The sequence below is a fragment of the Panthera uncia genome, chromosome B1 (assembly GCF_023721935.1).
Source record: "Panthera uncia isolate 11264 chromosome B1, Puncia_PCG_1.0, whole genome shotgun sequence".
NCBI lineage: Eukaryota > Metazoa > Chordata > Mammalia > Carnivora > Felidae > Panthera > Panthera uncia.
In genome coordinates this window covers 161,348,332-161,376,128 of record NC_064811.1, presented here as the reverse complement: position 1 = coordinate 161,376,128, position 27,797 = coordinate 161,348,332, and positions in this window count along the sequence as shown.

Sequence of the window (27,797 nt, the reverse complement as noted above, 5' to 3'; positions counted from 1 at the left end):
AGTTGTGTGCACACACACAAGCTTGTTCTCTAAAGGCCATTATGTCACAAACAGGGTCTGAGAATCTACTTAGCTGATGACCCCCTTTTCTGATAATGCCTTTTCCCATTCGTGGGGGTGGGACCTGTTCCCGTAGTCATAGCCACTTGGACCGGGGTGGGAACCAGCTGGATTATAGCTTTGGCGAGAGAACTCTGTGCCTCCCAACTATGACTCCTTCCCCACCTAAGCTAATCCAGAGGATTCCTCAACTTGCCACCCAAACAGCTCTCACTGTATAAGCACAGAAAAAATGTGTAAGATACAAAATTTGAGGTATACTGTAATTTATTATTAAAGTATGCCTCCCATTAAATGCATTCATGTTGGATCCATTTTATATAATAACGTATTGTAATTCTTGCAACATTTTTTTGTTATATATATGTGTAGTTTTTTAATTGTTTTTTTTTAACATTTATTTATTTTTGAGAAACAGAGAGGGACAGAGCATGAGCAGGGGAGGGGCAGAGAGAGGGAGATACAGAATCCAAAGCAGGCTCCAGGCCCTGAGCTGTCTCCCAGAACCTGACTGGGGGCTTGTACCCACGAACCGTGAGGTCATGACCTGAGCTGAAGTTGGAGGCTTAACCAACTGAGCCACTCAGGCACCCCAGATATATATATTTGTTATATATAGCCTTATATATTTGCCCATCCTTTATCTTAAAATTTTTTCAGTCACATTGTTTTAAGCTCCTTCTCAGAACGAAAATATACATCTATCTTGTTTTTTGCTGAATCTGAAAATCTTTGGTTTATGAGAAAAACTATAATAGAGATTAAAGCATGTGAATGTATTGCGATAATTTGGGGCCACTTCCATTATCCTATCTCAGTCAAGGTTAAAAGTGAAAAGGTGTATCAGCTAGGATGCCCTCACTTGCAAGTGATAACCTACTCTTTCTTAAACAACCAGAAAAGTTATAATCTCATCAATATGTGCTATGTTCTGGACCATAAAATAAACTTTCACCCATTTTTAAAAATTGAAATCATATTGAATGTTTCTTGGTCATAACAAAATAAAATAAATGTCGACAACAGGGGATCCTGGCTGGCTCACTGAGCAACCTATGGGGTTGTGGGTTCAAGCCCCACATTAAGTGCAGAGATTGCTTAAAAATAAAAATCTTAAAGAAAAAGGTCAATAAAAGACACCTAAAAAATATGAAAAAATATATGTATATAACCCATGGATCAAAGAGGAAGTCTAAAGGTAATAAGAAAATATTTTGAACTGAATGAAAATAAAAAGTCAATATAGATTTGTGCATTTGTAAAATGCACCTAAAGCAGCTTAGGGGAAATTTATCGTACTAAATGCTTAAATTAAAAAAGAAGAAAGGTGTCACACTGTCTCAGTTGGCTTGGATTGCTTTAATAAATCACAGACAGGTGGCTTCAACAACGAACATTTATTTCTAACAGCTTTTTTTTTTTTTCTCAGCTCAGAAGTCTGAGAACAGGACAGCAACATGAGCAGGTTCTTAGAGATGACTCTGAGAGAGACCCTGTGTCTCCTCTTTATATAAAAGCACTAATTCCATCATGAGGGCCTCACCCTCATGGCCTCAACTAACCCAAAGCCCCACCTCTGAAAACTATCACTTTGGGGTTTAGGATTTCAACATATGAATTGAAATTGGCAGGGAATACAAACATTCAGTCCATTGTACCCCAAAAATCTAAGCTTCCACCTTATAAACCTAGAAAAAGAAGAGCAAGCTAAACCCAATGCAAGCAGAAAAAAGGAACTGAAAAAGATCAGACAAAGCTGAATAAAATTAGAAACAAAAACAATAGAGAAAATCAATGAAACCAAATGCTGGGTTTTTTGGTAAGATTAAAAAAAAGAAAAAACTTGAAAAACATCCAGCCACACTGACCAAAAAAGGAGAGAAGCCACAAATTACCATTATCACTACAGAACATACAGACATTAAAAGAATAATTAGGAAATGCTACAAAAAATTCTCCATCTGTATATTTGACAACTTAGAATCAACAAAGTCCTCGAAAGACAAAAACAAAAACTCACTCAAGAAAAAAATGGATGACCTGAAATAGTCTTATATCTATCGAATACATCAAATTTGTAGTAAAATAAAATGAAACAAAACTGTCTTGTGAAGAAAACTTCAGACTCAAATGGGTCTACCAAACACGTAAGGACAAGATAATACCAATTTTACATATTCTCTTCTGGAAAATAGAAGAGGGAGGGATATATCCGAACTCATTTTATAAGACCAGCATTACTCTTATGCTAAAACTAGACAAAGATATTACAAGAAAACTATAGATAAATATGCCTCATGAACATATAAAATTCCCAACAAAAAATTAGCAAATTGAGCTCAGAAATATATAAAAATGATAATACATGCAAGTGAGGTTTATTCCAAAAATGCAAAGCAGTTTCAACATTTGAAATTGAATCAATGTAATTTACCAAATTAATAGACTAACGAAGAAAATATTTGTATGGTTCAAAATTTGCTAGATTATGTCTTGGTATAAGTCCTTTTAGTGTTTTGTTTTGTTTTTGTTTTTTGGGGTTTTTTTTAGTGTTTTTTTTTTAATGTTTACTTATTTTGAGAAAGAGAGACAGCATGACCAAGGGAGAGGCAGAGAGAGAGAAAGAGAGAATCCCAAGCAGGCTCTGCACTTTCGGTGCTGGGCTCAATCCCAGGACCCTGGGATCATGACCTGAACTGAAATCAAGAGTTGGATGCTCAACCAACTGAGCCACCCATGTGCCCTGGTACAAGTCTTTTTAGATAAAGTTTGTCTTTAAACTTGATGAACACTTTTTTTTTTTTTTTAAGATTTTAATGTTATGGAATCTCCACACCCAACATGGGGTTTGAACCCACAACCCCAAGATCAAGGGTTGCATGCTCTAAGGACTGAACCAGTCAGGTGCCCCTTTTAGTGAACACTTTTTTTTAATTTTTAAAAAATTTGTTTGTTTTTGAGAGAGAGAGACAGAATGCAAGTGGGGGAGGGTGCCGAGAGAGAGGGAGACACAGAATCTGAAGTAGGCTCCAGGCTCTGAACTGTCAGCACAGAGCCCAATGCGGAGCTCAAATTTGAGAACTGCAAGATCATGATCTAAGCCAAAGTCAGACGTTTAACCAAGTGAGCCACACAGGGACCCCAATACTTTTATCTGATTACACAGGTTTTCCTCAGCCCAGGAATTTGTTGTTTTTTGTTTTTTGTTTACTTTGCTTTTGATAATTAACTTCTGTTTGGTTTATTCTGATGTCTTCTGCAGAGATATCTACGTGTTATCTACATGTTAGATTTCCTTTCTCTATCCTTTATACTCACATTCTCTCTGTTTCTTTGTGATTTCCCCTAAATTCTGGGATGCTTTCTCAAGCTTGTGTTATAAGTTAGCTACTGCTGTGTGACAAACAATCTCAAAACATAATGGCTTTAAATAATAACATGTATTATTTCTCACAAATTTATAAGTCATCTGGGTATTTCTGCCAGTCTGAGCTGGACTCAGCTGATAGCTTGGCTTGCCTATGTGTCTATGGTCAGCTGGATGACTGACAATGGGCTGTGTAGGGTCTCCTTTGCTGGCATGGCTTGGTTCTGCTCCTTGAGATCACTCATCCCAAAAGCTAGCTTAGGCACAATCTCATGGCAAAGGCTGGAGAGCAAGGAGATAGAGAGCTAAAATGGTCAAGCTCTTTTCAAGCCTCTGTACCACCATTTCTTTCACAAGCCACATGGCTGAGCCCTAAGTCAAAGTAAAAGGGACTTCAAAGGTACAGAGCAAAGGGTATGGATAGAGGAAAACTATACATTAGGGCCATTAATGTGATCTGTCTACCACATTCTTCTTTTATATTACTTACTTGATTTCCTGTAGAATCAGTTCTGATTTATAGATTATATTTTGCTATTTTGTTTTTAGTTTCCATGCTCTTCTTTTTTTATTTTATTTATTTTTTTCAATATATTAAATTTATTGTCAAATTGGTTTCCATACAACACCCAGTGCTCATTCTTCTTCTTTTTTAAAAATCATATCCATGACCCTTTAAATTTCATGACCCTTTAAATGCCTTTCCTATTTATTCTTTATGACTTTTCTGTTTTATTTCATATTGACCATATTTTCTTGTATTATATTAAGGAGAGCACAGTTTTTAAAAGTTTTGTCTCTTTTTTAAAGTTCAAAAACTTTGTAAAAGTTCTTGGGGGTCTCCTCAAAGTCTTCATTATGCTGTTCCCTTCTCTTCATTGTGATATATTTTTGTACGCCTCATTTGATGTCTTTTGAATAAACACTAAGGCAACATTTTTTTGATATATGGGATATATATGGGTTGCTTTTGGGTTCACTCTGCGTCTACTTGAGTGATGGTAAAAAATCTCATCATGGATCCACCAGTGGAGAGGAGGTGGGTGAATCCAGCCGCAAGTCCTCATTAGAGTTTCTAGCCTATACTCATCGGTGCATTTGTGCTCTGTGGAAATGACATAATATCCTGTTCCCTCTGCCTAATTCTGTAATATTCTAAACAAAGACAATACAATTTGGGCATGTAGAACTACCAGCGTTCTTCCTGCCTGCCCCCACCAGCTATTCTTGACTTGTGAGGAATATTCTTCACCACCTCCAGTCACCATCTGGGAGTTCCTGTCTCTTAATGTGTGTAGACAGACAACAAAGGGTGTGTGTAGGTTGGAGAGTGGGTGGTGGTAGCAACTGTGCTCTGGCATTCTCAAAACAAAAACAAAAACAAAAACTCAGTCCCAGCTTAAAGGAGACTGCTTTCCCAGTTTTTTGGTGAGGTTACAATTGCATCATAGCCACGCCTTGCACTGGTCTTGCACAGTTTTAGCCGGGGCACCAGGAAAGTATCTCACACAATACACACTTAGTCATGAGAATGAACAAATAAATGAACTCTAAACCTCTGAGCTGTGAGTAGGGAGTAGGTTTTAAAGTATTTTCCACCATTATGAATATAGTCTCTGTTTTGTGAAGATAGCATGCACTAGAATGAATGGGGGCACGTGTTTTCAACCTGCCTTCAGTTGACTTAGAGTTAGGAATGGATCCTTCCAGAATCTTATTTATTGTCCATCAGTCTTAGATTTTGGTAATGGTGTGAGCTCTTACCTTTTTAATAAAAGATAAAAGCTTCAGAAAGACCACAATCAAGAGCTGCTTGCTAAAGCTTACCTTAAACAAGATTTGTATGAAAATTTTATTTTTCATAAGTAAAAAAAATGCATGTATATAAAATTCAAAAGCTGAAAAGATTATGCCATGAAAAATCTCAGAGCTAGCCCAGTCCTCTGATGATTCAGTTTCCCTTCCCAGAGTCAGCTGTCCTGTGAAATTATCTTACATGTTCCCAGAGATATCCTGTACATACCTGAGCATTGTGTACACCCATATATACACACACATCACCACATACTAACCACTGTTTTCCTTTGTGATTTTTACTTAACAAATCTTAGAAGCATTTCCATATGTCACTACACATAGAGATTTATTTATCTTCCAGCCTTTCTTTTGAGATTTTTAAAGTACATTTTCTATTTTAATCAAATAAATAGGTATACTTAGTTTTAAAAGTCAAATAGAGTATATGGATTATTACAAAGACAATAGTTCTTCTTGCTCCTAATTCCTAATTTTCCTAGGAGAAACTACATTCAGCTCTTTTAGTTGTTTTCATATATTTCTATGTATCATATTTCTATATTATGAAAATTCTTGGACTTTTTTTCCTTTTTAAACAACATCTGATCAGTTTTTACAACTTCCACATTTAGATAACATAAAAGAAGCTAGTGAATGAGTTGGAGGTCAGACCTATAGAAGAAAGAAGAAAGTGTAATATTGGGAAAGTCAAGAGAAGTTTGTGGTTCAAGAAAAGGAAGTAGTCAACAGTGTCAAGCGCTCTGAGGCAGATAAGAAAGTAAGGACTGAATAGCTTCCACTGTATTTGGCCACATAAGCGTTGACTTGTACTTTCAGTTGTAACAGCTTCAGGGGAGCTAAGAATCTGTTGTGAAATGTACGGAACTGTTTGAAAGTGGGGAAGGGAACTAATTCTGGGTTGTCTACACAATAAGCCAGCTGGGATGTGGAGAGGGGAGGGCACAGGTGGAGTCTGAAACCTACCATCTGACACTCTTGCTTAGCTTCCCACCACATCTGCAGCTTCCTTCCCCTAGCATGGGGAATTGCAACATTTTATGAGCCATCAAGTCTCCCCAGGCTGGATATCTGAAGTTCCCAGATAACACCTTAAACAGCAGGTAGCCAAATCCCTCAAACAAGACCGTTTTCTCTTGCTTGCCCTCAAAGGGAAGACCGATGGAAGGAGAATCCCTCACCTGGGAGGCAGACTCCACATGCACCTGTCTGTGGGATGATTGAAGGATCAGGAGATCCGTGCCTAATCTCTTAATTACCTGTGACCTATGTAAATTTCCCCAACAAAGCCTATTTTTAAAATTCCCCTGACATATGGGGGTGCCTGGGTGGCACACAGCTGGTTGAGTGTCTAACTTTTGATTTCAGCTCAGGTCAGGTTGTGAGATCAAGCTCCACGTTGGTTCTGCACTAGGCATAGAGCTTGCTTGAGATTTTCTCTCCCCCCCCCCCCCCCGCCCCTCTCCCCTACTCCTGTGCGTGCTCTCTCTTTCTCTCTCTCTCAAAAGAAAAAAAAAATTAAATTCCTAACATATGATGGAACAGATGTCTTAAGCTCTGGTACATGACTGGAAGAGACCCAGTGTGCGCCCTACAGGCACAACAGGACTTTTGTTGGGGAGGGGCAAGAAGTTGGATTTCAGGAGATTGAGGAGGAGTAGGAAAGTAAGAAAGTAGAGACAGGAAGTGAAGACTAGTCATTCAAGAAGCTGGTGGATATTAGGATGGAGAGAATGGGAAAATCTGAAAGAGGAAGATCCTGAAGGATCCAGGACACAGTAAAATTACAAATACAGGTGCATTTGTCAAATTGCCTGTGTATCTACAGTTCAAACCATCAGAACTCAAACTGCAGCTAATTCAGGTTGAAAAATGGACTACAGTGTCATCATCAGGAGTTAGGACCTGGACCACCTGGATCCTGAATATGACTTGAAAATAAGTTATTTAAATCAGAGATAATAGGGGGCGCCCAGGTGGCTCAGTCGGTTGAGCGTCCGACTTCGGCTCAGGTCATGATCTCGCGGTCCGTGAGTTCGAGCCCCGTGTCGGGCTCTGTGCTGACCGCTCAGAGCCTGGAGCCTGTTTCAGATTCTGTGTGTCTCTCTCTCTCTGACCCTCCCCCGTTCATGCTCTGTCTCTCTCTGTCTCAAAAATGATAAACGTTAAAAAAAAATAAAAAAAATAAATCAGAGTTAATAAGATATGCACTTTCATTCAGATAGCCTTAGAAATGGGCATCACGTTTTGATGCATCAAAGAAACCATCTGCTGAAACAGGAGGAGGAAGTTGTCAAGAGCCGGATGATGGTAGAAAAATTGAAATTAAGACAAGAGGTACCTGTTTGTTTGGTTTTTTTAACAGTGTTTTTGTTAGGCGTTGCTTTTTTTTTTCTATCCATTAAAAATTTTTGCAGAAAAAAAAGATCTTTTCACAATTATATAGGCAATATGTTGTGTGCTTCTTCAAAGAAAATTAAAGATTGGGGCAGAAGAGCTGTGCTGAAGCCATATTGACTTAGTTACAAACAGGAAGTTCAAGGTCCCAAACCTGATGGTTTTAATGCTACTACTTGAGCATGGGTGCATGTGAGTGCATGTGCGGGGACTGGGGTGGAGACCACCTCAGAGCAAAATTAAAGGGGTTTATATAAATCATTTTTCTAGAAATTCTGTGAGTCCACAGGGAGAACTCTTTAAAAATTCATCTCGTCACAGATATCGCCTTCTTTAAAACCATCTCATAAATAGTCAGCTTGGTTTGCATCTTCTGAGTCTGTGATGTATAACCTGTAGACACATAACGCTCAGACCTATGGAGAAAACCCTTCTGTCTGCACCATGTCTAGCACTCTCCCTACTCTCAGGTAAATTTGCACTGTTCACCTGAGCCCTGGCCGATCAGGCTGAAAATGTCTTAAATGGTGATATCATATGTGAATAAAAGCTCCTTTGACCTGGGCTGTAATTTTGGTTCTACTCCTATGAGCTGTGCAGCAAGTGATGTATTTGACACCTGTAAGCCTTAGTGTGCTATCTGCAGAATGGGAATAATACTACCACTTATCTAAGTCCTCAACATGTCAACATGGAAGCATATAAAAAATGTTAACATAATATGCAATGCATACCTGACTTTAATTTAAGGTGAAAAATATTATAATTTTTATTTGTCAGATAAAAAAATCTAATTGTAAAGGGATTATAATGAAAGCCAACAGTCCCTTGCCCACTTCCTCTTTGCTTTCTTTCCTCCTACCCTAGTTATTATTTTAAGCCTTGTCTTATTTTCATTTATTCTAATAGTTAACACCATGTTTGTAAATATTGCATTTACACCACTACTATTTTCTTTCTTTATGTAAAGTTTCTCCATGTCTTTTCATGACTTGATAGCTCATTTCTTTTCTTTTTCTTTTCTTTTAAAACCCCAGTATTGTTAATATACAGTGCTGTATTCGTTTCAGGTTTATGATATAGTGATTTGACAATTCTATGCATTATTTAGTGCTCATCATGATAAGTTTACTCTTAATCCTCTCACCTGTTTCACCCATCCCCCCACCCCAACTGACCTCCCCTCTGGTAACCATCAGTTTGTTTTCTATATTGAGTCTGTTTTTTGTTTTGTCTCTTTTTTTCCTTGTTCATTTGTTTCTTAAATTCCAGATATGAGTGAAATCATGTAGTATTTGTCTTTCTCTGACTATTTCACTTAATGTTATACCCTCCAGATCCATCCATGTCATTGCAAATGGCAAGATTTCATTCTTTTTTATGGCTGAATAATATTCCATTATGTATATATACCACATCTTCTTTATTCATTCATCTGTTAATGGACACTTGGGCTGCTTCCATAATTTGGCTAATGTAAATAATGCTGCAATAAACATAGGGGTGCATATATCTTTTCGAATTAGTGCTTTAGTATTCTTTGGGTAACAGTAGCAGAATTACTAGATCACATAGTACTTCTATTTTTAATTTTTTGAGAAACATCCATACAGTTTTCTACAGTGGCCACACCAGTTTGCATTCCCACCAATGATGTACAAGGGTTCCTTTCTCTCCACCTCCTCACCAACACTTGTTTCTTGTGTTTCTGATTTTAGCCATTCTGACAGGTGTGAGGTGATGTCTCATTGTGGTTTTGATTTTTACTTCCCTGATGATAAATGATCATGAGCATCTTTTCATGTGTCTGTTGGCCATCTGGATGTTTTCTTTGAAGAAATGTCTGTTCATGTCTTCTGTCCATTTTTAATTGGATTATTTGTTTTTTTGGTATTGAGTGGCACATGTTCTTTATATATTTTGGATACTAACCCTTTATTGGATATGTCATGTGCAAATATCTTCTCCCATTCAGTAGGTTGTTTTACCAACACTATTGATTTACCAACTTAAATGCTATCTATTCACTCCTTGCTATGACTGTCACAGATCTAGCTCCCTGGCACCATTGCAACCCTCACAGCACACTTAACCTTCCATTTCTTGATCCATACAATGGACTGTTCCCCCCACTCCCCAGTTCGTGTTATGAATATTAGCCACCCGCTCTTCCTCTCTATCTCAACCTTTGTCAGCTGAAATTTGATTTTTGTTTTAAAATATCAAAGTTGGTTACATTTATAGCTTGTTTGCAACCATAATGAACTTTTCTGCTCTTTGTCTATAAGTTGATTCTAAATATGAAAAACAGTTAACAGCATGTACATTATTATGACTGTAAAAATTGTTCACTCAACAATCAAATAGTGCCTAGGAGCACAATGCTTTCTCACCAGCATGTGTGAACACTCAAATGAGAATGGTCCTAACATAAAATTCAATCATGCACATTTTAGTTTGACTTTTATTTGGAAGATGTCTTTCTTATACTTTATCTCTTGAGTTTCTAATTACTCTTTCATTGTTGTAAGAAGGAACATATGGGTTAACATATGTCTTCTTGACCTTCTCCTGGCTCTCTTTTAAGGTTCTTATTCATGTTATCCATTGCTTGGAAACTATACCATTTTTCTTTTTGAAATTCCAGTTTTTTTCTTATTTATAGACTGTAATTTTCTTATATTGATTTTTGTTTTTCCTGGAGTTTCTGGTTACCTTTTTGGATCCAACGCCTTTATTATATCTTCAATTATTTTTTTCTGAGTGCACAATCATTCTACTTGATCTCAGTAAATGGCCATTCTATTTTTCTCCCAGGGATCTCCCTTCCAGGACCCACATGCCCTAATCTGGACCTGGTCATTTTCTGGAAGTGCTACCCAGCTGTCATCATGGCACCATCCATAATGGACCTTTACTCTGCCACTATTCTGGTGTAACAAGTGTCTTATGGACTTTTTCTTCAAGATTTGCTCTCTGGAGGTTTTTAGAATATTTTGTGAAAATCTCTGGCATTCTCAAATTTCACAGTGAAATTTTTAGGTGTGGCTCTTTTTTCACTTCTTTTTCTGGACATCTTTGTAGTCTCTTTTGCTAAAACTTCTGGAACTTAAGTTATTTTTTGGATAAACTTATCCCCTATTTTCTTTTCTCTGTTTCTGGAATTATTAGTTGTATATTGGGACCTCCTAGATTAAGCCTCCTTGTCTCTTGTTTTTTGGTTCAGTTTTCTGTATGTGTGTCATTTTGGTTTACTTTCTGACAGATTTCTTTGATTTTATCTTCCTACCCTTCTGTTGAATTTGTAATTTCAGCAATATTCCTCTTTTAATTTTATTTGCAAGAGCTCTTTCTAATTTTCTTACTGTTTCTTTTTCACAGCATTCTATCCTGGTTTCACGGACATATTATTTATATCTCTGTGGTGATACTAACTATATTATTTAAAATGTTACCTTCTGTTTCATTAATTAGTTCTTTCTTTTCTGGGGACAGTTTTTCTCTTTGTTCACTTGTTCTTTCCCTTCTGTTTTTCTGGTTTGACTCAAATTTTGATAAACTGTGGGTACCTGTTTATTTTTTTTTAATGTTTATTTATTTTTGAAAGAGAGAAAGGGGGGCACCTGGGTGGCTCAGTCGCTTGAGCGTCCAACTTCAGCTCAGGTCATGATCTCATGGTCTGTGAGTTCAAGCCCCGCATCGGGCTCTGTGCTGTCAGTTCAGAGCCTGGAGCCTGCTTCAGATTCTGTGTCTCCCTCTCTCTCTGCCCCTCCCCTGCTCATGCTCTGTCTCTCTCTCTCTGTCAAAAATAAATAAACATTAAAAAAAATTTAAAAAAAAAAAAAGAAAGAGAGAGAGAGAGAGAAGGACAGAGAAAAAGAGAGACAGAAGATTCAAAGCAGACTGTGCTGACAGCAGAGAGCCCAACTCGGGGCTCAAACTCATGAACCGTGAGATCATGACTTGAGCAGAAGCTGGAGGATTAACCAACTGAGCCACCCAGGCGCCCCTGTGAGGTATCTATTTATATTGACAATGAGGAAATCCAAAGTCTGACTGGGAGTATGGGGTACAGTGATGGGTTTTCATCTGAACACGCTTTGCTTTCGTCTAGACAAGTAGGCTGGGAGGAGGCCACCATTCCACAGAATGCTGAAAGAGGCGAGTTTTACCTAGATCACCAATACCACTCTAACTACGGTAGTTCTCCCTGGAGAGTTCTTCTGATGTCTTTAGAAAGGTTGTTTTTTCTTAGGAAGTTAAGCAGCTGACTATGAGACACATAGGGAAGTGGGGGACAAAGATGATTTTAATGTATCTTTAATCTTTAATCTTCAGCAAATCTCCCTGTGTTCAGCCCCACTTCATGCCTGCCATGGGAGTCCCAAGACTTTTCACGCACCACCATGTTGGCTCCCATTCACTCTTGAAGTCTGCAGCACCATCCTTCTCGATAACCTAGGCTTCCTTGGGTCTACTTCATTGTCAGCCATTTCTGTGCACTTTTAATTTTGCAGAAATTTGTTGAACTCCATTGTCTGTTGATGGCACATTCTCCTATTTTCTGTATTGTTGGAGTGTTTAAAACATTACTTATTAGCATTTTAATGCAGAGTGTATAAATTTGCCATCTGAGACTGAAAATCTTCCATTTCCTTTAGTAATCAAGATGTAACTTCATTATTTCTTCTCAGGAAGAAATGGGAAGGATGTCCTGAATTGCAGGCAATTTTGATGGCTAGAATGACAGGAGTTGAGGAAATTCGTGGAAGATGAGAATGTTTCTCTTCTGCTGGTCCCCAAAACAACGCCCTAATGGATCAGGCCAGGCAGAACTATTGACTTCTTCCAAACTGCTTTAGATGTATTTGGTTTCTTTTCTCCCACACATATGTAGACCTGAATTTGGAACTAATGTTTCCTTTAACAAATGATCATTATATACCATGTATAAGACACACATCATTTTATTTAATCCTAGCCTACCTACAAATCAGATGTTATTATCTTTATTTTATAGTTGACTAAATGGGGAATTATGATATTCAAGCTCATGCAGCTTATAAGAGACACAGCCAGAATTTCAGCCAAAACTGTTCCCATCATCTTTCCCTTTCCACTGTAATGGGAGAAAGCATATTAATGTATAAATCTTCATCTCCTCTTTCCCTCCCCCACCCCTGCCCTACCCTCAAAGTCAGAGGCAGAGTAGAAAATGTGTGGTATAGTAAAAAATGTACCAATTTAGGAGTCAGAGAATTTAGATTTCCGTTTTGCCTCTATCACCTTTGGTAACGTTACCTTGGCTCAGTCGCTAGAACTTTCTGACCCTTAGTTTCCTCACCTATATAGAAAAGTATAATAAAATCTACTCTGACTCAACCACAGGTTGCAGGAAGCTCCCACAAGAGCGTGCTGATTAAAAGGCCCTGCAGGTAATCACAGCAGCAGCCCACACCTGGGTACTACTTTCTAATTTGCAATGTGCAATAACATTGTGAAATAAATCCTGTTCTACTGATGAAAGCTTCAGCTGAGTGTTTTAATATAATACAGCTCGCTCTTTGTGGAAGAGGAATTGATACGTTGTTCTTATTACTCCAGATTCCACTATTTTTTCCACTTCATAAAGCTGCCATCATATTTACAAGAGGATTCTTTAATTATTAAGCAATTAACAATAGAATTTCTTCACAGGGCCTAGTAACTTAGAATTCTATTCTTTCTGTTCATAATTGTATTTACATACTACTTTCCTGGAGCTCACCTGTTGCATTAAGTGGAGTGCATCTATATTAATAATTTATTATTCATCTATTACTTAAATATATTAAATCTTGCCATAATGGTTGTAAAGTATAAAGCAATTATTTAAAGGGGCTTAGGTTTAGACCAGTAGCCTAATGGAACATGGCACATACCATAACCCCTGGTGCAACTATTTCTAATAGTTGAATATTTTCAATAAAATAAAGAGCTAGCCTGTATCTTAAGTATCATTCTTAAAAAAAAAATTCTAGCAAGTATCATAATGTTTACATGGTTCTTTGGCTTTAGAATACATCCCTGCCAAATGAGCATAAATCCTCCAACCTAATCTCTGTGAAGTCTTGTTGGAGAAGACCACACGGACATTCCACCAGAATCTCTGTATAGTTCGTGTCTGGGCCTCAATGCCATCTCCTCATGGATTAATGAGAAAACAAGCCATTAAGCATTAGGACGTGGGATACAAAAGAAAACACAACAGACTAGGGCTGAGAAAGAACAGGGAGAGAGGCAGAGGGAGAAAGCAAAGTTAAAAAACCAGAAGCAAACAAGAAAAAGGGCTTTGTGTATTCTCAGCATTGGCATTGCCCCGAGATGGGTAGACATACAGGAAGGAGAAAAGGATGCTAATTAATATTCAGGTTACAGAAACCACAATGAACAGTTTCTAAGAATAGAGGTAATTAAATCTCTGCACATACGGAAGAGAAACTAACAAGCACTTATTGGCCCTATACCTTGTTGGACTGGTGTGCTTCATGCCTTTAAGATTATAAATTTTCAGGGTGCCTGGGTGGCTCAGTCAGTTAAGCACTCCATTCTTGATTTCAGCTCAGGTAATGATTCCAGTCATGAGACTAAGCACCACACTTAGCGTGAAGCCTGCTTGGGATTCTCTCTCTCCCTCTGCCCCTCCCCTGTGTGCACGCTCTCTCCCTCTCTCTCTCTCTCTCTCTCAAAAAAAAAAAAAAAAAAAAAAAAAAGATTACAAGTTTTCTGTAGGTTCCATTACTGCAAAGAAGACCAGTCCCTGGTCTGACTGTCCCACTTCTCAGGGCCAGGCTGCTCTGCCCACCAGCTAAGGCAGCTGTGACACCATCTACCAGCTGGACCAACCAATTAATTTCATAGGAGAAACTAGGTTCAGTTTTAAGGTTTAAAGTTCCATTGCACCTATACCTAAAATAAATCCTAAATTCATCTAAATTAAAAATCAGAATGTAATTGGAAAAATGGTAAGTTATGGGGGTACAACCTCATTGCAGAAACCATAAAAAATATAAAACATATTTTGAAAAATCATCCATAATCCCATAAACTCAAAGTAGTGGCATTCTTTGAAGAGTAATTTATGTATAAATAGGCTCTAAATTTTCACAATAGTCATATAAAAGAGAACTGTCTGAACCACCAAACACTGCCAAGACTTTACCTTTTAGACAGGACCAAAGAATAATGACTGTATTCTTAAATTTCAATGTACTTTTTTTAAAAAAAAGATTTTATTTTTAACTGATCTCTACACCCAATGTGGGGCTTGAACTCACAACCCTGAGATCAAGAGTTGCACGCTCTAATGACTGAGCCAGCCAGGCGCCCCATTTTTAATTTTTTTAATTAATGCTTTTAATATTTAGACTCCTGAGTTCTAATCAATATTCTGTACAATAAAAAAATCATATACAACTGCTGCATGGGAAAAAAGAAGATTGCAAGTGTTAAATATGATGTTTAATTCCAGATTCACTTCTGATCTTTATTGAATGTACTCTGTCATTCTTCTAGAGTAGTCGTTTATGTCTACATACTATTTTGAATTTTTTATATTTGAGAGAGAGAGAAACAGAGCGTGAGCTGGGAGGGGCAGAGAGAGGGAGACACAGAATCCGAAGCAACTCCAGGCTCTAAGCTGTCAGCACAGGGCCCAATGTGGGGCTTGAACCCATGAACTGTGAGATCATGACCTGAGTTGAAGTCAGATGCTTAACCAACTGAGCCACCCAGGCGCCCCTGCATACTATTTTGTATTCTGCTTTAATCACTGTATGTCATTATATATATACATGCCCCTTAGCTTATTTGTTAAGCTGCCATTTCCCCCTTACTCTGTTTTTAACTCCATGTTGCCATCAGTTTTGTCCTGGCCATGTCACTGTCCTTCTTAGAATCTTCTCTTAACCCTCCATTATCTTTAGAAACAAACCAAACTCATGACACAGAAAACCCTTCCAAGCTGGTCTCTCTATTGTACCCCCCTCTTCCTCCTCCTGCGTGCAGAGTATTAATTAAGAATTTAATAAGCACTGCTAGAACGCTCTCCAGGACGGATGCACTGATAACACCCCTATCCTGGAGCCTGGAGTCCCAGAGCCCTGCCCACAGTTGGCACGCTATCCATCTTACTGATTTTGCTGCTTTAACTGGTGTAAAATGACTGTGGGCGAATGATACTTGCTGCTTTTGGTTTTCTCCTCTGGTGATTGCTTGTTCACAATGTTTGCCCGTCTTCTATTGGAGTACCCATCCGTTTTTCCTGTGGATTTGCCTTAGATCCTTATCAGTTTTAGATATTTAGACTTTTGTCTTCTCTTGGATCTGTCAAGACTTTATCCATAATGTCTTCCATTGAAGAGAAATTCTCAATTTTGATGTAAATTAATTAATACATTTTTGCTTGCATGTACTTTGCAAGCTTCAATACTCATTGTTCAAGATTGTTCCGCTATAATTTCCTCTGTGAAATTAGTCATCACCTCCTCTAGGATCCTTAAAGACGGTTTTCATACTTCTTTCATCTTCTCCTTTTTAAAGAATTTCTTTAGAAATTCTGTGTTCTGAAGTCTGACCTCTTCAAGGACAGGGGCTGGGCATTATTCATCCTTGAATCCCTAGCAGCCTGACTCATGGTAGTTCAGTGTTGGTGGAATGCATGAATGATCTATTTTAGTGGCCGTGTCATCATCTGTGTTGAGTTCGAATAAGTCATTTCCTCCCATTTCTACAATGCCTCAGCAGAGAGCCTTCCACTCTCATTGTCTCTTTTGTCCACAGTTACTTGGATTGGGGCTCAGACAGAATGAGTCCATCAGATACTGACCACAGGAGATCTGGAAACATAGGGCACTTTTTCAGGGGCATGTTTGCTGATCAACAAGGGATGGGAGGTGGTCTGCAGAAAAGAAGAGAGCAAGAGTCCATGGGGCAAGGGGAGAGAGACCAGCCTTTCCTTGGTTCTTGCAAATGTTCTGCTTCTGATCCCTCAGGAAGCTTTGGGTGTCATACGACACCTCTACATTCCTTTACCAAGAGAAATCTTGAGTAAGTTCCTCTTTTTTTTTTTTTTTGAGTAAGTTCCTCTTTAAAAGCAAAGCTTCCCAAAGGTACCTGTTCCTATATTTTCTACATAGCAATAGAATAATTGCAATTTTCACATTTTTCACCAGAGATAATATAGTAACTTGTTGAATACATACTATAGCTATTATTTTTTGCATAACCACACAAAAGAGGACTCATGTTCAACTTGTCATCCACTGATCTCTTTTTAACTGTCTACATTTTCTATTCTTCAGTGGGCACCACTATGCTTACTGTGTCTGAAATCATGAGGCCTCATTACAATTGGATTCATCTTTTTGGATTAGTGTTGATTGTTTGTATTGCCATGTAAACTCTGTTACCATCTAAGATGACATTAATTCCACTTTATATTTACAGTCAATGGCATCCAAAATTTTTCACATGAAAATGGAAAATTCAGATAGCGATTTCATGCATGGGTGGAAGGGCCCATAAAAGGTGGGAATCAAGATCACTCATTTACTTATATGTTAATTCTATTTCATGTGTTTTTTAAAAAAATTTTTTAACATTTATTCATTTTTTAGAGACAGAGAGAGACAGAGTGCAAGTGGGGGGAGGGACAGAGAGAGAGAGGGGGACACAGAATCTGAAGCAGGCTCCAGGCTCTGAGCTGTCGGCACAGAGCCCGAAGTGGGGCTCAAACTCACAGAGGGCGAGATCACGACCTGAGCCAAAGTTGGACACTCAACTGACTGAGCCACCCAGGTACCCCCTATTCAATGTGTTTTTAAAACATAATAAGACCTCACTAAATCAGCCGTCTATGATTTTACCTTTGTAGTTTATACAGTAACTGCGTTGAGTAAACTTTTTTATTAAAAAAATTTTTTTTTATTGTATAATGAAACAGACACCAAAATCCACACAAAACAAATATATAGCTCAATGGGTAATTACAAAGCGGCACACCCTTATAAATACCACCCGGGCCAAGAACTAGAACTTTGCCATCCACCCCAGAAGCCACTTCCTGTGCCTCATCAATCATAACCCCTAGAGGTTAATCTTTAATTATACAAATGACAAAATAATTAGGGAAGCAATAGTGCAAATAATTTCAAAGAGGATGTTTACATACATCAGACTAATTTTTCATATTTAAAATAATTTTAAAATCCTACTTGTAGTAAAAATTTATTATAGTATTGGAATAATCATGACTCTACATGGTTTATTGCATACTCTTTCTAGGTAGGTAGACAGACATGTATATAGTTTTAATATATTATCCTAGATAGATAGACAGACACTTATATACTTTTAATATATTATCCTCACTACACTCTGCAATGTGTTGTTTTAACAGACAGAGAAGCCAAAGATCACAGATAAAGACATTCAGGCAAAGGACAAAGATAAAATTGAAATCAAGTAGATCTAACACCCCTTTCCTGTATATCCCACTATGATAATTCTAAGTGGTCCTTATTTGTTCATTTAAACAGGTTTGCCTCTTAGTTTATGCATGTAGTTCCGTTACTGCATGTTATTGAAAATAAGAAATTTTATTATTTTTAAAATTATGTAACACAAATCTTTCACCTGAGAATTCTCCAGAGAATGGTCTTTTTTCTTGATTCATTCTAGTGTGGCTTCGCTTTCTCCTTAGCATCAATTCTATTTCATGTGGTTTTTTATATATAGCCTGGGTTAAAGCAAGTATATAGCCTGGGTTAAAGCAAGTATACTACAATAAGTATATATGGAATATATCTTCAGTCAGACACTGTGCTGAGCAGTTAACATTGGGAATTTCATTTAACCCTGAAAAGAATTCTTGGAGGTGGAGTTATGATCTCCACTTAGAGGAGCACAGGGCACTGCTGGTAAGAACGGGATGTCAACCCACGTCTTTCTCTGGCCACAGCTCACAGTGCTGGCCTTTCTGATGCATGCCCACTCTACGCTACACACCTGACTTCCATGCTCACTAGGTCACTGTTGGCACCCGAAATACCTGAGTCTTTTTTTTTTTTTTGACTTAAATATTCTTGAGTCACTCAACTGAAACTACAGCAATTAAAAGAGATACTAGGTGAAGCAAATGAACCAACCTCAAGTCCTATATGTACTCCTAAGACCACGTCTCTTGATTTTCTTTCCCTGATTTATAATGTGTCAGGGTAAGTTCTTGGAAAGAAAGGATAGACTGCATCCCATCATCAAGAGAAAGCTCTGGTGACTGCAGTTTCCATGACTCACAAAAAGGACACACAGGAGAAGTACCGAAACCCTTCCTTTCATACTTACTAATTTCCATGGATATATTTTAAAATATCAGACTGCTGTGGCAGAGTGGCAACAGAAGAATAACTTTTTCAATATGAACTGAAGTTATTTTGAATTTAGTTGGTGCAGCGACTTATGTAAACCTGCCTATCACTGTAAAAGGGCTTGTCTTCTTTGTTTTCAAAGTCATAATTTAAATGACAACCAAATATGTTAAGTGGCTTTTGTAAACTTGCTACAATCTTTGCATGCCCAGACTTGTCTGGTACAAAGTGTACAAAACAGACAGATTTATAAACTATGGGGTGGTCAAATGAATACACAGAAAAAAAGAATCCTCTATATTTGAGTGTTTGGGAGTGATACTTTAAATTATTGTAAGGAAAAGTTACTTGCTGCCATTTGCTCGACTTACATCTCAAACAGACTTGAATGAGGCTGATAACTTAGGCATGCTAAGTATTCCCCATCAATAATATCTGGAAACAATGCTGACCCTCCAAACCATTGTGTTTCTGTTATGAGGATCATAGAAACATAGAGTGGAAAGAATCTCAAAAGAGAACAAAATCCTGGTTTTTGACATTGGACTGCTCCCCTAATCTCCCTGTTACTCATATTGCCCTCTGAAAAATGGAGATGTTATCATTACTGGAAGGATGACACAGAAGACTGAAGGTTCTTGGTGTGGTCAAAGCTATAGCTGTGTGTTCAGAGATGACAATTTTGTTTAGATTACTTGATTCATGTACTTTATAAGTTTTCATTGGCTAGCTGCCTTCCTGGCGTTGCACAGAAAGCTAACAAATACCCACGGTAGTGGCCTGGAGGCATCAGGGATTCCATTCTTGTCTGATTTTGCTCTTCCAAACTTTTAAATATATTTAGTTACACGGTACAAGAATATTGAACAACATTGCCAAGGATCATTACATTTCTTTCCAAGGGGCCCGGATATCATATCATTAAGAACATTACCAGGGGCACCTGGGTGGCTCGGTTGGTTAAGCGACCAACTCTTGGTTTCAGTTCATGTCATGATGTCACCGTTTGTGAGTTTGAGCCCTACATCGGGCTCTGCACTATCAACAGTGCAGAGCCTGCCTGGGATTCTCTCTTTCTCTCTCTCTGCCCCTCCCTTGCTTATGCACATGCTCTCTCTCTCTCTCAAAATAAATAAATAAACTTAAAAAAATTAAAAAAAATATATGACTGGGCACCTGGGTGGCTCACTCAGTTAAGCATCAGCACTTAGTTTTGGCTCAGGTCACAATCTTACAGTTTATAAGATCAAACCCTGAGTAGGACTCTGTGCTGACAGTCAGAGCCTGCTTGGGATTCTCTCTCTCTTTCTCCTTCTGCCCCTTCCTTGCACTCTCTGTCTCTCTCTAAAAAAAAAAAAAAAAAAAAAAAAAAATCCCTTTATCCATGGGGTAAAGGCAGTCTTATTCCCATTTAATAGATGAACAAATTGAGGCCTAATGAGGCTAATGATATGTTCAAATTCAAATAGATACAGCCTAGAGCAAAATGGGCTGGAACTCAGGTTTCAAATTCTAAGTTCTATTAACTAAACTAGTTCATTTTCTATCTATATTGGTGCTTTGAAAGTTGTCTGGAAACATACAAAAATGTACAGTAGTCTTTGTATTAAATGGAAATTTATTCAAACTAAATAAAATTCAAATTTTATTGTAACTTCTTGGGAGAAAGATGAACTAGACCCTTCTGATTAGCCCAAAATGACTAGTTACAATAGAGTTCAGAAGGAAAAAGATTATTTGGACCACCAAGTGACTTCACTCCATTCAGAATTGTATCAAGCTAAGTTTACTCTCCAAACTTGAAAAAGCAAATGTCAAACTTCAGTCAGAGCTGTAGGCTTGCTGAACAGTGTCTACATTTGTCATATGTTGGTTCACACATTCAGCTGAAATTTCTCCACAGCTATCACTAAGGACTAGTGTTTCTAGTTTAATCCTTTTAAAGCAGATGAGATTTGCCTAGGTCCTTTTTTAAAAAACAAAGAAAGAGTATGTTTTACAAGTATTAAGTTAACATAAGTAAGAATTGTTATTAATTCTATTTCACCACGGCAACGGGCCACAGGTCATTAAGCAAGGCACCTAAGAAGTAGCCAAAAACATCCAGAACCCTAAACAAAGTTAGGATGCAACTAAATAAGCAAATTTTGAGTAAGTTTCCAACCATTCCTCTTCATTTACAATTTGTAGATAAATGAAAACCTGTCCTCTGAACTGGTGTTTCTAAAACCCAACCTCCAGGCCTCTGCAGAAAACATCACAGGTGTTGAAGATGAAAAGGGAAGCTGAACTCTGATGAGCAAAGTCTAAAGGAAGAGGGGCACCTGAGTGGCTCGGTGGGTTGAGCGTCTGACTCATGATTTCAGTTAAGGTCATGATCCCAGGGTCGTGGGATCGAGCCCCGTATTGGGCTCCATACTGAGTGTAGAGCCTGCTTAAGTTTCTTTCACTCTTTCCCTCTGTCCCTTCCCCCCACTCACACACTCTATCTCTCTCCCTAAAATGGAGGGAAAAGAGTCTCAAGGAAGAAAGGGAGCAACTCCTTTCCCAAAAAGATATGCTCGTAAAAGCCCTGACAGTCTGAAAAGAGCGCTTAACATTTGTCTGCAATTAGCCGGGCCAGCATCCCCTCCCGTGTTCTGGATTGTTGACGCAGTTCCTCTGTCGTAATTGATTTCCAATCAACAATATTTTGTTGATGTTTTACTGATATACAAGACAGTAACCACATGTTCAGCTTTGCTTAAGAACTATAAATTGTGGAAGATGATGCCTTAAGTAAATTCAAGATGTGCTCCTGTGGTAACTTGCTAGATCTGAATATAACAAGGGAGAAATTAATTTGTAAAAACAACCACCCACTCATGTCTATACTTTCAAAGAACAGAATTGGTCCCCTCAAGATTGTCTGAATACCAACTGGCAAATCTGTAGATTAGCTGTAACCTTGTCCCAGTCCCAGGCCAGCTGCCTTCCCTTTGGAATTCAGATAGCTGTGTACTTGCAGGCCATTATCATTAGGTATAATGAGCTTAAGAAACTGCAAAACAATCAAAATACTGGTATAGCAAAACTAATTTGGAAAAGCAAATGTACGACAAACAAACGAAAGTTAACATTTTTGGATTGTTTCCTTTTTTGGATTTTCCATGTAACTGCTTTCATTTATGTAATGAATTGAGATTTAATTGCTAAAAAATTGGGGCACCTGGGTGGCTCAGTCATTTGAGCAAATGACTCTTGATTTCAGCTCAGGTCATGATCCCAGGGTTGTGAGATCAAACCTCGCATTGGACTCTGTGCTGAGCATGGAGCCTGCTTAAGTTTCTCTCTCTTCCTCTGCCCCTCCCCCACACATATGCACTCTCTCCCCCACCCCCAAAAATTTCTAAATATTTTTTGAAAAATAATCATGTATTTTTAAGAAATTGTAATGCCTTAAAATATATAGTATATTTTATTCCGGAATATTTTGGAGAAAAAAAATCCATCTTCCTTCTTTTGCTTTTTGGAAGGTGTTAATGTGTACAGCCCACATGACAAAGAACTAAGGTCTCCTGCCAATAGCCATGTGAGGGAGCCATCTTGGAGGCAGCTTCTGAAGCCTCAGCTGAATGCACCCCATCCTCATTGCAACTTCATGAGAGACCCTGAGCCACTCAGCTACAGAGTTCTTCAACTGTGAGATGTTTGTTATTTTAAGCCACTAAAAAAAATTTTTTTTAAAGGTAAAATATGAAAAAAAAATAAAACATGATAAGTTGTTGGGATTCAACCGCTTTCACAAAGTACACTGGACTTCTAGAAAGAGCTGTAAGAATGGTAGAATCACTGTTACTCTCTGATGCATTGGAAAGAAAAATACAAAAACCTATCAAAACAGTGTTATTCCAGGCCTGATTGCTTTCTGGGATAGCACAACACTGGATTTGATCTGATTTAACTAAGCAAATGTTTGTTAAACACCTAGTATTTGCAAGGTACTATAGTAGATTTAAAAATTGACACCATAGAAAAAAATTAATCAGTTACTACTTGTATGTGTGTGTGTGTATGTGTGTGTGTTTTAACCACAGTCCTAAATGTACAAAGCAATAATAAGTACAGTATGTTACTATATGTTTGTCAGTAATTGCCTTTTTAATATACCTGGCTTTGGACATCTCCCTACTTGCCCCTGGAGATATTTCTTCCCATCTAATCTTTGCATTTCTCAATATTGAAAAGGTCCAGGACTAGGAGAGTCATTCACATTGTTCACTTTTACTCACTTGTAAAATGGCACTTAAAAGATCATTATCTGTTATCATCTATCTTGCTACCTCACAGAGATGAGACAATAAATCAGAGGTGACAGTGTCCTGTTTTGACAGATATAAATTTTTTTTTAGGAATTCCAATGCATTTAATAATATTGATGGGGAGAAGGTGACATTCTGATTGCTAATGTTTAAACTAAGATGATGGGGGCATCTGGTGGCTCAGTTGGTTAAGTCTCCGACTCTTGATTTCGGCTCAGGCCATGATCTCATGGTTCATGGGTTAGGCCCTACGCTGGGCTCTATGCTGACAGTGCAGAGCCTGCTTGGGATTCTCTCTCTCCCTCTTTCTCTGCCCCTCCCCTGTTCTCTCTCTTTCTCTCTTTCTCAAATAAACATTAAATTTTTTTTTTTAATTACCACTGCTCTGTAATGTCTGAAATCTTCGTATCTCTCTAGTTGAAGCCTCTGTTAAAATACAAAACAAGTGCCTTGTGAGAAGTAACATTTTAATTGTTATTATTTATTCCTGTTTTGGAAGTGTGGTTTAGATTCTTTCTTGGCAGTGGATTTTGATCAAGAACAGGATATTGAATGCTGTCGGATGAAATAGAGAAGAAAAAAAGCATAATGTTGTCCAAGACACCTTTAGACACCTTGCCTGTTTTTCATTTTGCCAATGATTGGTATGACACAAAAAGTAGAATCTGATTTACTAAGAAATTGATTTATAAATACTTTTTATTTTTTTTTTAATTTTTTTTAACGTTTTATTTATTTTTGAGACAGAGAGAGACAGAGCATGAATGCGGGAGGGGCAGAGAGAGAGGGAGACACAGAATCGGAAGCAGGCTCCAGGCTCTGAGCCATCAGCCCAGAGCCCGCAGGGCTCGAACTCACGGACCGCGAGATCGTGACCTGAGCCGAAGTCGGCCGCTTAACCGACTGACACCCAGGCGCCCCTATAAATACTTTTTCTTAGGGCACCTGGGTGGCTCAGTCAGTTAAGCATCTGACTTCAGTTCAGGTCATGATCTCGCTGTTCGGGAGTTCAAGCCCCGCACTGGGCTCTGCACTGACAGCTCAGAGCCTGGAGCCTGCTTCGGATTCTGTGTCTCCCTCTCTCATTGCCCCTCCCCTGCTCATGCTCTCTCTGTCTCAAAAATAAATAAACAGTAAAAAAAAAATTATAAATACTTTTCTATAGTTAAAAAAAAAACCTTTAAGCTTATAGAAAAGTTACAATAGTACAAGAAACTTCTATATATTCTTTTTTTTTAATGTTTTTAATGTTTATTTTTGGGGGGAGAGAAAGAGAGCACAAGTGGGAGAGGGGCAGAGAGAGGGGGAGACACAGAATCTGAAGCAGGCTTCAGGCTCCGAGCTATCATCACAGAGCCTGGCATGGGGCTGGAACTCATGAACTGTGAGATCATGGCCTAAGCTGAAGTTGGACTTTTGACTGAGCTACCCAGGTGCCCCTCAAGTTCTATATATTTATCTTCATTTGGTAAAAGCCCCTACTTACACTATCATTGTGTCTCCCCAACTGTTCATTCATTATGTCTAGAGTTTACTTAGATTAGATTCCATCTGCTATCATTTCTCTTTTGCCCAAAGAATTTTCTTTAGTATTTCTTGTACAGCAGATCTGATGATAAAGCCTTTCAATTATCATTTATCTGTAGATATTTCATTTATCTAAACATATTTGAATAGCTACTTTAAAGTCCTTGCTGTTAGTTCAACATCTGGGTCATCTTGGAGTCAGTTTATATTGACTATTTTTTGTCTTGACTATGGACCACATGTCCCATTTCTTTTCTTGACTGTGGATCTCATTTTCCTGTTCTTCTCATTCCTGTAATTTTTTTTTGTTGTTGCATAATAGACAATGGGTGGGTGATACGGTGTAGAGATTCTAGATTCTGTTTTCCTTCTCTAAAAAGTGTTGTTTTTGTTCCAGCAGGCAATTCATCTTGACACAACTCAAACTCTATCTCTTATGGTGGGCAGCAGCTGAAGGCTCTTCTTATTTCTTACATCTTTTTAGCTGTTTGTTTTCTGCCAGGCACCTTTCTGCCAGAATCTCTCTTGCAGATTTGTAGTTTAGGGATCAGCCAGGGACTTGTCAGTATTTATATACAGATTTGGGGGCTCCCCCTTCTGTGGTTCCCTTCTTTCTGTGATGTTCCTCCTCACTTTCCAGTCTTTCCAGAAGCCCTGAACTCTGCCCTATTCCTCAAACCCATTTCTCTATAGCTTTCCATTTGAGTTCCAGCTACTTACAACTAGCAGACTGGGAAATACCTTCAGGCAAACACCATATAAACACAAATCTCAAACAATACAGTCTTTTTCTTTCAAGGGTCATTTTCCTTCTGGTTTGTCTGCTTACGGTTACCTTCAAATAGTCCTTTTTTAATGTTTTGCTGTGAACTCATAATCATTATCTGTAAGTTAGCCTGATGCAATTACTCTTCCATTACCAGAAACAACCTACACTTTTTAAAAATGTAAAAAAATAAAACATCAATTCTACAAGTTGTCACAAGGAAATTAATTCAACAAATCTTTACCAGGCATTTACTTTGGACTAGTTACTATGCTAAGAGAAGGTGCTAGAATGCATTTGAGATCTAAAAATTATATTGGATAGTAGTGTACTTGAATGGGCCTGGTTTTTTAAATCTCAAAATAAAATGTTATTCAGAGACACTTGCAATCACTTCTCCAAAAATGAATATGTTAAACATACATTTACTTGTTCTGTGTTAAATACTTTATATGGTGTATTTTTTTAAAGAAATTCAGATTTCTGAGACCAAAAGGATTTGCAGTTTCATTTAACAACAGTTGGTTGCAGTTAAAAAACTCGAACTTTCTTCAGCTAGTTAGAAATGTGTCAAAATATTTTTTTCATAAAAATTCCTGTTATGGAGCCTCTCCTTCCTAACCTCTGTAGTTGCTCTATTTGGAAGAGAAGAAATTCCAGAACTAGGAACATCAAAAATAGGGGCATCTGGATGGCTCAGTTAAGCATCTGACTCTTGATTTCGGCTCAGGTCATGATCTCAAGGTTTGTGGGTTTGAGCCCCTCGTCGGGCTCCACACTGATAGTACAAAATGCCCTCTCTCCTCTCTCTCTGCCCTTACCCTCTCTTTTTCAAAATAAATATATAAACATTAAAAACTAATAAAACAAGTGAACAACAAAGTGGGCCCTCAGCATCAAACTGGAGGCTAAACTACTATCAATGAGCCTGGATAGTGAGCATCCTCCCCTTCCATTTATCTCATCTTCCTACCTAGATAGAATGTGGAATGTTACTAATCTGCATAGTCAACTTTCATTTTTTACTGTATCTGAATAAAATAAAGGTGGAGAATACATCAGAATGGAATCCAATGCTAAATGCCACTCCTTTATTTTGGGGTGAGAGGTCAAGGTCAGGGTGAGCTGCTGCTGAGTTTCCACGTGTACGTTAGGAGTTAGGAGGGTTTACCATCGTGGTTCTTGAGCCTAATGCTCTTATGTCCTCATTCAAGACTGTCCTATGCATAGACTTACAGGAGGCTGAAGGGGGACAAAAAAAGAGGTAGGAAATTTTTCTTGCTTTGTAGTTTTGTGTAAGTTTGGCGCTGGCTTTATTGGCGGGTCCAGTGGGAAATAGATTTAAGACTAAGCTGAAGTTCCTACTCTGTGATCTTCACAATTTTGCATACAGGTTGGAGATAAGCCAAGTGTCTTTTCTATTTTCATTTAGTTTTTTGGACTCTATTCCTTTGTTTTTGTTTTTGAATGATTCATCACTCACATACAACACCCAGTGTTCATCTTAACAAGTGCCCTCCTTAGGACTCATCACCCATTTAGCCCATCCCCCACCTACCTCCCTCCATCAACCCTCAGTTTATTCTCTATAGTTAAGAGTCTCTTATGGTTTGCCTCTCTCTTTTTTCCCCTTTGCTCATTTGTTTTGTTTCTTAAATTCCATGAGTGAAATCATATGGTATTTGTCTTTCTCAGACTTATTTCACAGCATAACACACTCTAGCTCCATCCACATCATTGCAAATGGCAAGATTTCATTCTTTCTGGTGGCTAATATTCCATTGTATATATGTACCACATCTTCTTTATCAATTTATCAGTTGATTCAGCCCCTATTTCTGTTCTGATTCTACTATTAGACTGGAATAGCCTGCAGAAAATTACATACAGCTAGCACAGAGTATATACTCCACAACTGTTTGTTGAATGAATTATTTGGCTCCATATAATATACTTTTGTCCCTTCTCCCTTTAATTATATTTTCTAAGTTTAATTTATTCTTTTCTTAAGAACTGAAATTATTTTTATTATGATAAATTTATCTATTTCTATGCCATACTTAAAATAGTTCTGACATTACAACAATTTTATGATAAAGTCTGCATTTCATTTCTGATGAATCATAAATAACTCCACCTGAAACAGTGTGAGGTCAATA